Source organism: Cetorhinus maximus, chromosome 27 (assembly GCF_964194155.1).
Source record: "Cetorhinus maximus chromosome 27, sCetMax3.hap1.1, whole genome shotgun sequence".
Classification (NCBI taxonomy): Eukaryota; Metazoa; Chordata; class Chondrichthyes; order Lamniformes; family Cetorhinidae; genus Cetorhinus; species Cetorhinus maximus.
Window position 1 is genome coordinate 24,116,450 of NC_135905.1, and position 12,983 is coordinate 24,129,432.

General features: G+C 40.2%; 1 protein-coding gene across 3 annotated transcripts in view; it reads right to left on the bottom strand.

Moving 5' to 3' along the window:
• The window catches only part of ccser2a (coiled-coil serine-rich protein 2a), a 568,362-nt gene extending 562,497 nt beyond the window's left edge, over window positions 1-5,865 (bottom strand). For all 3 annotated transcript variants that reach the window (XM_078530898.1, XM_078530897.1, XM_078530899.1), the window contains exon 1: window positions 5,840-5,865. The gene's annotated coding sequence lies outside the window, so the exon portion shown is untranslated. The remainder of the gene's footprint in view (window positions 1-5,839) is intronic.
• Between the last annotated feature and the right edge of the window lie 7,118 nt (window positions 5,866-12,983).

The following is a 12,983-nucleotide window of genomic DNA, read 5'->3' on the forward strand; positions in this document are numbered from 1 at the left end:
CATAAGATCATCAAACAACAACTTACAGGCCTGTGAAAATTGTATCAGAAAGAAATTTATGAAAAGCTATACCTGTAGTTTCCTGATAAAAACCACAACATCCTTCTGAATAAATTGTCAGTTTCCTGCATCAAACTGAATCACTTCATGCAGAACCCCTTGACCTTCTGGGCAAATCAGCTTCACACACAAAGAGAATCCTTGAAATGTGAGACTCCAACGGTGAACATTACATGATTAGCACTTTACAACTCGCACTGCATCCAATCATATTTTACATCATATCGAATGCTTCTGTCAATCAGCCCTGCTACCACAATCAACATCATAGCTCCAGATTCATCTGTCAATTAAACATGCAATGTATAAAATCTGAATTGACACAACCAATTCCAACTGAGCAGAAAATGGATCAATTTAAGATCTGCTGAAATAACTGATGCTTAGATGCATACCCATTATTGTCTCATAGTAATTCTATGTTTGAGAAACAATTGATTTGAAGTCATTTTCAATGGGGACTATGTTGTGCAGAGTTTAGCATTTCAAGCTTTTACTTACTATGCAGCTATGTAAACCATATTACCTCAAAATTGTATTGAAGTCTAGCAGCTTTTATGCCAGAGGAAGGCAATGGCATAGTGGTATTGTTGCTGCACTAGTAATCCAGAGACTCAGGGTAATGCTCTGGGCACCTGGGTTAAAATCCCGCCACAGCAGATGGTGCAATTTGAATTCAATAAATGTCTGGAATTAAACAATTGTTGTAAAAACCCATCTGGTTCATTAACATCCTTTAGGGAAGGAAATCTACTGTCCTTTCCCAGTCTGGCCCACATGTGACAGCAATGTGGTTGATTCTGAAATGGCCTAACAAGCCACTCAGTTTTATCAAACTGCTACAAAGTCTCAGGAAAGGAATGAAACCGGACAGACCACCCGGCATCAACCTAGGCACCGGAAAAGACAACATCGACCCTGCAAAGACTTCCCTACTAACATCTGGGGGCTAGTGCCAAAATTGGGAGAGCTGTCTCACAGACTAGTCAAACAACAGCCTGACATAGTCATTCTCACGGAATCAGATCTTACAGATAACATCCCAGGCACCACCATCACCATCCCTGGGTATGTCCTGTCTCACCGGGAAGACAAACCCAGCAGAGGTGGTGGCACAGTGACATACAGTTAGGAGGGAGTTGCCTTGGGAGTCCTCAAAATCAACTCCGGACCACATGAGTCTCATGGCATCAGGTCAAACATGGGCATGGAAACCGGCTGATTACCACGTACTGCCCGCCCTCAGCTGATGAATCAGTGCTCCTCTATATTGAACACTGCTTGGAGGAAGCAAGGGTGCAGGATGTACTCTGGGTGGAGGACTAGGCACTTTACAGCCTTCCGGACTGAATATTGAATTCAACAACTTTAGATCTTGAACTCCCTCCTCCATCCCCACCCCCTTTCCGTTTCTTCCCCCTCCCTTTTGTTTTTTCCAATAATTTATATAGATTTTTCTTTTCCCACCTATTTCCATTATTTTTAAATTTATACCTTTTATGCCCTGTTAGTCTTATTTCACCCCACCCCCACTAGAGCTGTACCTTGTGTGTCCTGCCATCCATTCTTAATTAGCACATTCTCTTAGATAATATCACCACCTTCAACATGTCTTTGTTCCTTTGTCTGTGACATCTTTTGATTATCTGCTCCTATCACTGCTTGCTTGTCCCCTCTCCGCAGATGCTGCCAGACCTGCTGGGTTTTTCAAGGTATTTTTGTTTTTGTTCTGTCACTGAAATGACTGGGTCAGATTTCAGCGTCTCTTGTGTTGCCCTTCACAAGCACCAAAAGGGTAATTTATCTTGTAAGCTGGCCAAGAGCAACAGATGCTTCTACTTCTTTTGGTGATATTAAGATCAGTCTTAAATCTTGTTGTCTGAATTAGATAGTTTAAAGCATATTAAAATTTAGAAATGGAGTATTTTATACTGCTACAGTAACCAATGAGCTATTCCACTGATGATCCCATTGGTTATGCTACTTGTCTTTTGAACTCTTAAGTGCACATTTCAAATAGCAGTTAATTTCACAAAGTTTATTTTCCTGAAAAATATCCAAGCTTTGTTTAAGGCTCATTAATGCAAACATTGTAAAGGCTTAATATTTTAATGTAAATTCTGCTAAGTAAATGTGATACAGAGTGAACTAGATAATCTTTCTCTCCACAGGGATTGATAATGAGTCGCAGATGCTAACAAGCAGCAAAATATTTGACTGAACCATCAATGATCTTTGAGGGAAAATAAACGTTTTGTCCAGATGGTGCTCATTTTCCCTCCCCCTACTTCACATATAAATAACAATACAATGGAAATGTCCACTAGACAGTCCCACTCTGACTGCTCCACTCCTGAAAGCACTATTCAATGGCCCCAAACATCTGAACACCAGTTGTTAAATGCAGCTGCCAACCGAACCTGCTAAAAAGCAATGCCTCGATAGGAAAAGCAGTGACCTTTTAGAATGGCCTTTCACGGTGAACAACTCTGAACTCCAATTCCCACTGTTTAACTTGTTCTACAATGTACAGCACTTGTATAATTTCAGATGATGGCTTCAACTGAACTAAACACAAGCAACTCCACTGAAGATCTCTCAAACAGTGCAAATGTCTATTGTGGTACTTACCTACTCTGAAAGAACTGTGTCATTTTACAGCCAGTCAAGGGCAACAATTTAAAACTGATCCTCAATGTACAAACTCCTATCCTAAACACAATACCAATCTTTCTCTAAAAAAACCCACAGCTTCTCTAATAAAAGGGTGATTGTTGCTGAAAAAACAGCTATTTGACTGATATCTAGGAAAAGAGTAAAAATATCAGATCACACGGGGATTTTGATTATGCATAGTTTAGAAACTTTAGAAAGACAGTCAAATAAGTCATTATAAAGTAACTTGATCCTCACCTCAAAAGGCTTTCACAAAATAAAAGGTTTAGATTGTATAGATAGTCTTACAAAATCCAGTAAAAATAGATTAATACCTCAGGTACAAAACTTAAATTATATCAAATTGTAAGCTTTCAAGTCTAATAAAACTAATTGCATCAGACATATTGAGAATCACCCACCAGGTTTGATATTTACCCTATTTCTTGGCCACAGAAAAATTAAATAATTTTAAATTTTGATGATTCACAAGCATATTACAGAATGAACAGTGCTCATCATGTGCATCGTCTATGCTTATTGCGGAAACATCTATATAGGATCACCATTAAATTCAATTACCACAGCTCCGATAGCACATTATGCATGCCAGCTATTTCAACCAATTCAATAAGCTTTTTGCACTTCACTAAAGTGCGATTTAATACTGTTCACTATTGATCTGGAGAGCTAGTACCTCAGGACTGCGATGCCACCACAATGCAAAAATGTTTTAAACCTCTGCTTAAAGAGACTTGGACACAACGCTCCTCTTGTTGACTGAAAACACTGCCCACTTTTTAAAATCTGTTCATAATGCTTTAGGTCACTTAAATCAGCTTCTTGCTAAATGCAGATGTTTTCTTTAAATATTTAGACTTAGTCCATAATATTAATTGAAATCACCTGAAAATTTAAGTAAAATGGGGTGAATAATCAATTTTACCAATACACACACTCAGTATGCTATAGTATATGACATATAGCTCACTGTCGTTGACCACACTATTCCCCTCCAACACCTCTCCACTGCCATCTACTAGGTGGGATTGCACTTGCCTGATTTCATTCTTATTTATTTAATCATAGCCAAGGAGTCACCTGCATTGGCTTCTCTTTCCACTCCTCCACTTTCACCTCTGTTGGCCCTTCCTATTTCTCACCTATATGCTGCCCCTCAGGGGCATCATCCAAAAACAGTGTCAGTTTTCACATGTATGCTAACGATATGCAGCTCTACCTCACCACCTCCTCTCTCAATTCTTCCAGTGTTGCTTAATTGTCACACTGCTTAGCCAATATCCAGTACTGGATGAGCTGAAAATCCCTCCAACTAAATATTGGGAAGACCAAAGCCATCACCTTCAGTGCCCGCCACAAACTCCCCTACAATTGTCTTAGGTTGAACCACACTGTTCACAACCTTAAGTGTCAAATTTGACCCCAGGCAAGCTTCTGACCACATATCCATGCCATCACAATTTCAGGGTAAGGGGGCGCCCACTTAAAAAAGAGATGAGGAGGAATTTCTTCTCTCATCGGGTAGTCAATCTGTGGAATTCTTTACCACAGAGGGCTGTAGAGGCTGGGTCATTAAGTATATTCAAGGCTGAGATAGACAGATTTTTAATCAGTAAGGGAATCAAGGGTTCCGGGGAAAAGGCAAGAAAGTGGAGTTGAGGATTCAGATCAACCATGATCTCATTGAATGGCAGAGTGGACCAATGGGCCTAATGGTCTACTTCTGCTCCTACGTCTTATGGTCTTATCACTAAGACCGCCTATTTCCATATCTGTAACATTGACCAACTCCATCCCTGCATCAACTAGTCTGATACTCGGGTCCTTGTTCACACAAAGTCCTGTTTACCCATCATCCCTGTGTTCATTTACCAATGCTTCAACTTTAAAACTCTCATCCTTGTTTTCAGATTTCTCCAAGGCCTCGCCCCTCTTTATCTTGGTTATATCCTCAGGTTCTTCGATCTGTGTGCTCCTCCCATCATAACCTCTTAAACATCTGATTTTAATTGCTCAAATGACAGCTGTGCCTTCAGCTGTCTGGCCCCTAAGCTTAGAATTCCCTCTCTAAACCTCTCCTTGTCTCTCTCTTTTTCCCTGAAGACGGTCCTTAAAACCAACCTTTTGATCATCTGCCCGAATATCTCTTATGTGGCTCAGTGGTCAAATTTTGCTTTATAATGCTCCTGTGAAGCATCTCGAAACACTATTACATTAAAGATGCCAAGTTGTTGTCTATAACCAGAAGTACTCTACTTTCACAAACATCATTTTCTCATGACATCAACTATATTTTCCATTATTTGCTGATGATTACATGGTGTTCAGTTCCATTCATTGATCCTCAGATAATGAAGCAGCCCATGCTCTGATTGCAAGAAGTGAACAGCATCCAAGGTTGGGCTGATAAACGACAAGTAACATGCATGTCACACAAGAGGAGGGCTATGATCATCTTCAACAAAGTCAAACCATTCCCTTGGCATTCAATCGCATTACCATCAAGTCTCCCACTATCTACATCTTGGGGCCACTATTGACTAAACATTCAATTGGACTAGTCACAAACGTCACGACTACAAGAGCAGGTCAGAGATTGAGTGGCTCAGCTCCCAGTTCCCAAAGCCTTTCCACCATCTACAAAGCAGAAGTCTGGAATATGGTGGAATATTTTTCACTGCTTGTATAAAAAAATACAACCACGAAATTGGTATTCTTCAGGTCAGTGATTTGACCAATGATTTAGAATTTTCAATATGATATGTGAGAAAAAGGATTGATTTAGATGGTGATCTGGCTTGATTACAACATTGAAAAGTTAAGTTTGTTCTAAAGTTAGAATGTGCTACAAGGCACTAGGCTTTTCTTTCCTTTACCAAAGAGTCAAGATATTTTTTTTAAAAGACATGATACGATGTCAAGTTTTCCTTCATAGAGGCAACATCAGTTTCTGGATTATCCTGCTCTGGAAACAGCAGTTTCCATCCAGCAATGCTGTAGCAAGTTTATGCTGTAATGTGTGAGGTACCTGCTTGAAGTCCAATGATTTTCTGCTGTCTAATGTATGCGTATGTACAATATGATATAACTGTTTCCTACATACCTGGTAAATTCTCCAATGGAATAATTCAGATCGAGAAGTTTGACTAGTTTTGAAAATTCCTCCTCAGTTGCAAAAGCTCTCTGTACATCCTATGGAGTTGTATGGTTCAAGATTCAAGTTTCTATTCAAATCTGAGGAGGAAAAGAGGAAGAATTTCTAGACGATGTGAGAACAGAGATATCTTACCCCGAAAATGCAAATCATTCGCTTAGTATGCTAGAGGGCATTATGCAAACATTTAAATTATATTTCTTTGGGAACAAAACACTCCACCAGTACTTTTTAAGCTCAACAGGTAGCCCCCCCAACTTCCGCTTGCCCCAGAGAAATATCCTGTAAGCGAATGATTTAAAATGGACAATAAATCAATTAGAACTAAGACAGAGATTTTCTACCAGCTCTTTGATTATTCTTTCAAAAACACTAAGATTTTATCATTTATGAAAACAATTGTATAAATATAAAATATAATGTTCAAATTTATTGCTACCAGGTCCACTGTGGTACAAATTAGATACACCCTTGTAGCACCCCTGAAATACATATTATAAATCATGTCACCTGCTGTGGATACTGTAATACGCCAGGTCACTTCTAAATATGTTATCATATGGCCTCCTACCAAAACTGTTTGTTGCTATCTAGTTTCCCCTAAAATCATCTTTGCTGTAGTTAGTAATTTATCACAATGATCCTTCTGTCATCTCAGGGGTTCTTCCAGTGCATTCTCTCCTACTCTATTCTTTTATATCAAAGATATTCTCTTGTCATTTATTAGCACTCATTCTTTCATTGTCACCTGTGACATAAAATCCCAGGTTTCTCAAAGAGTCCAAGCAAACTTTTAGTAGTTTTCTTCTTTTCCCCCCAAAATCAAGCTTCCACAAACCTAAGGTCTGACCAAGATTGAAATTCTGCTCTCAATTCAAACCTGTATTCTCTCTTCCCTAGTTTATTCACAAACACTCCAATTTGTCCATTTTATTGGCATGATGACAGCCAGTGCTCCTCTAAATTTCCCTCTTATTCCTTCTAATCTCTAGACATGCCATCCTATATAATCTTCCTCCTCCTGCATTAATATCAAGATTTGCCACACTTTTTTTCTGCTTTTTCATTCTTTCCCACTCCATACAATCATTTTTCACACCACTATTATTTTTCTCCTGGGTGGCTTCAATGCCCTAGAGATTAATCTTTAATTCGAGGAAGCTTCTTGGCAATACTGGAGGGCTGACAACCCTTCCATTTGGGCATTGGCTTGCAAGGTTATCTGGAGCCAAGTGAGAATCCCCCCAGCCCCTAGCCCTCTAGGTGCCCTTAGCAAGTCAGATGAGCCAGTTCAGCATCAGTGTCCTGGGGCTCTGCTAAATTCAGGAATTAAATTACCAAGTCTTCAACATGCGAGCTGATATTTCCAAACTTCTAATATGTGAGACATTTTGAAACTACTTTGACCTTAAAGAGACCTCTCACATATCAAACCAACACCAAGGGGGGATAGTCAATAGTTTACTGATTTCACTTAAAGTACTTACTATGTTTTTGGACCTTTAGAGAATAGCATCATCAGCCTTAGCATGACAAATTAGGAATTGAGGGGACACAATCCGGGGAACAAGTATAAATGCGACAGAAGATTTGATGGAAACAGCATGAAAGGAAAGCACAACATTTTAAATTTATCATATGGGTACATATTAGTGGACTTTCCATGGCACTACCTGAAGGGTACAAAGTTTTAATTGCTGTTAATTAAACATTGAGGAGTGGAGTTTAAATTCTCTTCAACCTGCAGGTTAAATCCCAATTTTCCCAGGTGATTGGTCAGGTTAGTCATCAGTTATAGATATTCTGGCTCCTGTGTCGTTAAGGCGATTTCAATTACTGGGTGACTTTGCACATTCAAAATGATTGCCTTTGTTTCTTTATATTTTAAAAACTGTGACGAATTTTCAGTGCATACTTAAAAGTCAACGATAGGAAATGTGCACTAGGCATACATCATTCTCAAGGAGCACTTTCCTCTCCTTTCCTTCCCTCCCAGCTTGTAGCTGGAGCAATGAAGCTCTAAAGATACTGGTTTTTACATGTTTGCCATTACATTTTTTTTAATCTCACTTTCGGAGTTGTAAAGCAGATCTTGAGCAATTGCTCTTATTTAAATTGTCTACTTACTCAGGTATTATATATCTAACACAAGTGGCTTACGCTGAACTTACATCAAGTTCATTCTTATCCTGAAATCTACATTTTTGCCCTATTTTATTTAGTTTCTTCTCTTTCTCCCTCCCACTGTGCCAATATTAATTAGTTTTATGAAGTTCAGTGGCGAGAGCCAAAGTCAGGAACTCCAAATCTCGACAGGCGTCAGTTTCCGCTCATGCGCAGACCTGGATGCAGTTCTGCATTTTTACATTCTTTGGGGCCAGAGGTCCCAAAAGAAGGGCCCTAGACCGGGACAGGGACCGGAAATGGTCCCAGCTCAGTTAAGTAGAGAGGAGCAGAGAAACAGTTTCCAATTAGAGAAAGGGGTATGGTTAGCAGACTATAAGTGAAAAGGGTTCAGGAGAAGTCCTGAAGATCCAAGACAGCAGCCGGAGGTTGGCGACTCCGCACTGCGGACCACTGGAACAAAGGTACCCCTTTGGAACAGTAGTGTTCTGCTCGGCACAGCCAAAGATCTGAAATTGTGCTCGTCAGTTGGTGCTCGAGTGCATACTCAGGAATGCAGGGGAACAGAATCTTGGGAGAGGAGATTGAAACCTTGTGAGGTGCGCCATTGTTGATGCATCTAAATTGGAGCAACTTGTGGAGAGAATTCCAAGGTGAGATCTTCAAAGGTGAAGACTGGAATCCCTCATGAGAGAGGCAGAGTGGCAGTGAGATTGGTTGACTCAGTCTTTACTGACATCTGGGTGAGTTGTTGAGACATCCATGGGCTCTGTCTTGGTCACATCTGTCATTTATTGTGCAGTGTGGTATGTTCACCCACAGTTTGCATGTTAATTCACATGTACCTCACATCAACCATGAATGTTAGGATATGAGATAGATATTGTAAATTGTTTTATCTTTCTGACCTTGTATAGTAACATTTATTTTTGTTCAAAACTTATGGAATCTTGTGTCTTTCTTCACTGAGCAAGTGTCTTGAGTCTCAAACAAAAACAGAATTACCTGGAAAAACTCAGCAGGTCTGGCAGCATCGGTGGAGAAGAAAAGAGCTGACGTTTCGGGTCCACATGACCCTTCAACAGAACTGAAGCATAGTTAGGAGAGAGGTGAAATATAAGCTGGTTTAAGGTGGGGGCCGGGGGGACAGAGAAGTTGAGGGTGGGGTGGTTGTGGGGACAAGCAAGCAGTGATAGGAGCAGATAATCAAAAGATGTCACAGACAAAAGGATCAAAGAGGTGTTGAAGGTGGTGATATTATCTAAGAAAAGTTTTCTTAGATAATATCACCACCTTCAACACCTCTTTGATCATTTTGTCTGTGACATCTTTTGATTATCTGCTCCTATCACTGCTTGCTTGTCCCCACAACCACCCCACCCTCAACTTCTCTCTCCCCCCAGCCCCCACCTTAAACCAGCTTATATTTCACCTCTCTCCTAACTATGCTTCAGTTCTGTTGAAGGGTCATGTGTACCCGAAACGTCAGCTCTTTTCTTCTCCACCGATGCTGCCAGACCTGCTGAGTTTTTCCAGGTAATTCTGTTTTTGTTTTGGATTTCCAGCATCCGCAGTAGCTTTTTGTTTTTATCTTGAATCTCAAACTTTGTCTACTTTAAACAAAACGTCATCAGCCCTTAACCGATCTTACCAACAAGATAGGGATCTGGTCTAGGCTCATAACACTCGGTATTAAATAAATTGAATAGTTACACCTCATGAAGGATTGATAGACCTCAAATGACCAGTAATATATCTCAGTAAAAATTGTATATGCAGTAAATACATATATGCAGTGTGTATATATACTATGTAATATGAAAATGACCAAACTTGACACAATCTTCCACTACAAATTACCAGTATTCCTCATTTTCTTGTATCTGTTTGTAGATCACTTTCACTGTCAAAATCATGAATTCATGTAAATATGGCCTGCTTGATAACTCATTATACAATAATGAAAACTGAATACACATACTCTACACTGACAGAAAAGCTGTGTTCCAAGCAGTGCTTGGTGAAAAGTTCAATGCAAACTCAGTATTTTAGTTAAAAGCTGCTGTCAATTTCTCATTAAAACCAACAACACCATTATCATTTACATATCTTGTCAAATATTATGATGATGCAAAAATCTCTTCCAAGTAGCCAGCTTTTCTAGGCTAAAACTTTCTAGACCAATTTAAATCAGTGAAATATTAACTAAATTAAATGGAACTACAACAATAATAGCATGTAGGTTCAAAGATTCACCATAATACTGTTGCAGTTGATACTTGAATTTTGTTTTATATTCATTCAAGGGCTATTTATCGCCCTTGTTCAAAGGGCATTTAAGAGTCAACCATGTGGTCACATGTAGGCCAGACCAGGTAAGGACAGCAGATTTCCTTCTGATGGGCATCATCAGACTTAATTCCAGATGTTTATTGAATTCAAATACCATCATCTGCCATGGTGGGATTCAAACCCATGTCCTCAGAGCATTACTCTGGATCTCTGGATTACTAGTCCAGTGACTATACCACTATGCTATTGTCTCCCCTTAGCTTACACCATCACGATTTATAGCTTTCTGATTGGCATTGCGCTTCGATATGCTAGGCCACGTGGAATGTATTTGTAATAATTCAATGTACCAAGTTTATACTGTCAACAAAAGCTGTAAACACTCAAGTTGTGCATCCGTATCTGTATAAAAGTGCTTTAAAAGGTCTTATGTTACCCAGAAGACAAGGACAGAACATAGCTGGGCACTGCAAACTTCTCAAACTCTCAAACTGAACTTTTTTTTTAAATTTGCTCATGGGATGTGGGTGTTGCTGGCTAAGCCAGCATTTATTGCCCACCCCTAATTGCCCTTGTTCAGACAGCATTTAACAGTCAACCACGTTGCTGTGGTCTGGAGTCACATGTAGGCTAGGCCAGGTAAGGATGGCAGGTTTCCTTCCCTAAAAGACATTAGTGAGTCTGATGGGTTTTCGCAACAATTGGCAATGGTTTTGTAGTCATCATCGGACTTTTAATTCCAGGTTTTTACTGAATTCAAGCTTCACCAGTTGCCATGGTGGGATTTGAACCCAGGTCCCTAGAGAATTACCCTGAGTCTCTGGAATACTAGTCTAGTGACAATACCGCTATGCCACTGCCTCCCCCCCAGCCGGAACTAAAACTGAAGCTCTGTCGACAACTGGGCTGTAATTCTTAATCAAAATACAGCGTGGTTACCTGGTTTCAAGGTGTTATTAACATTTCTCATTTATCATAGTCACTTGCTGTGTGTTACTTTTGCTGGCCACAAAAAAAAAGACAAAGGAGATGGCTTTAACACGTTATGTTCAGTGTATTGTTATGAATCAGATAGCAGTGCTTCAAATTCAACATATTTGAAAGGCAAGGCTCCAAAAGAAAAGGTGTAGTATATATTTTAGCAATTGCATCATAAGCAGCTCAAATGTTCTTATTTCTTGGGGACATTCTCCATATTACTGACTGCACTATTACTGACTGCATTATTTTGGAAGACATTTTAGTGAAAGTTTCTTCTCCTAATCTTTTTCCCCTCCTTTTCCAAAGGTGCTCATTAGTGTACTATATAGTCCACTGGGACATCCTCCAAGTGGTCGTTGTCCATGTGGAACCTATGACGATATGCTTCACCTGGTTTCTTCGCTATGGAGAAACTCACAGGCAAGTCTGACTCTGTCCTCACCCAATGTTAACATGTGCACTTTCCCCAAGGATGATTAAATAATGATCAGGAGAAGAAATCATGGGGGGCTTTTCAGTGCAATGCCTAACTGAGATCAACTGTAGTTACATTTAGAATTCTATTCAATCAGCATTTGCATCAAACACTTCTCACAAGATAGAAAATGGGGCTGACACAGCGCAGCTCCATTTCTGCAACATCACACAACGTCTTCTATCCACACACAACGACCCACCTCTGCGCTTCTCTTAGTACACCAACTTTGCCAAGATCCTGCATTACCAACACTACCAAACCACACCACCTCCCGCCATTTTCTATAACTGCTGCACAAAATATACGCAACTTGCCTCAGACTTAAATTCGAATGATATTTCTTTACTTACTTTTAATTCATTCCTGGGATGTGGGCATCGCTGGTGAGGCCAGCATTTATTGTCCATCCTTAATTGCCCTTGAGAAGGAGGTGGTGAGCTGCCTTTTTGAACCGCTGCAGTCCATGTGGGGTAGGTACACCCACAGTGCTGTTAGGGAGAGTGATCCAGGATTTTGATCCAGCGACAGTGAAGGAACGGTGATATATTTCCAGGTCAGGATGGTGAGTGACTTGGAGGGGAACTTCCAGGTGGTGGTGTTCCCAGCTATCTGCTGCCCTTGTCCTTCTAGATGGTAGTGGTCATGGGTTTGGAAGAGCTAAGGAGCCTTGGTGCGTTCCTGCAGTGCATTTTGTAGATGGTACACACTGCTGCCACTGTGCGTCAGTGGTGGAGGGAGTGAATGTTTGTGGGTGTGGTGTCAATCAAGCAGGCTGCTTTGTCCTAGATGGTGTCAAGCTTCTTGAGTGTTGTTGGAGCTGCATGAGTGCAGAGTATTTCATCACACCCCTTGACTTGTGCCTTGCAGATGATGGACAGGCTTTGGGGAGTCAAGAGACGAGTTACTCACCACAGGATTCCTAGCCTCTGACCTTCTATTGTAGCCACAGTATTTATATAGCTATATCTTGCACTTTTACAAAATAAGATAAAATAAATCAAAACAGATTGTTAATCAAGGTCACTAAATTACAGTTGTTGTGTATTGCACATTGCACTGAGTAAGACTAACACATGCTCAACTGCAGGCAGTCATTATTGAACTAACTTCCTTTGCACCTCCCCAACAAGAGAAGGCAGCAAAGAGGGCAGTATAACAAAATGCTCAGCTATTGCAGTTATACTACAGTTTTTACGCAAATATCAACAACAATGGAAA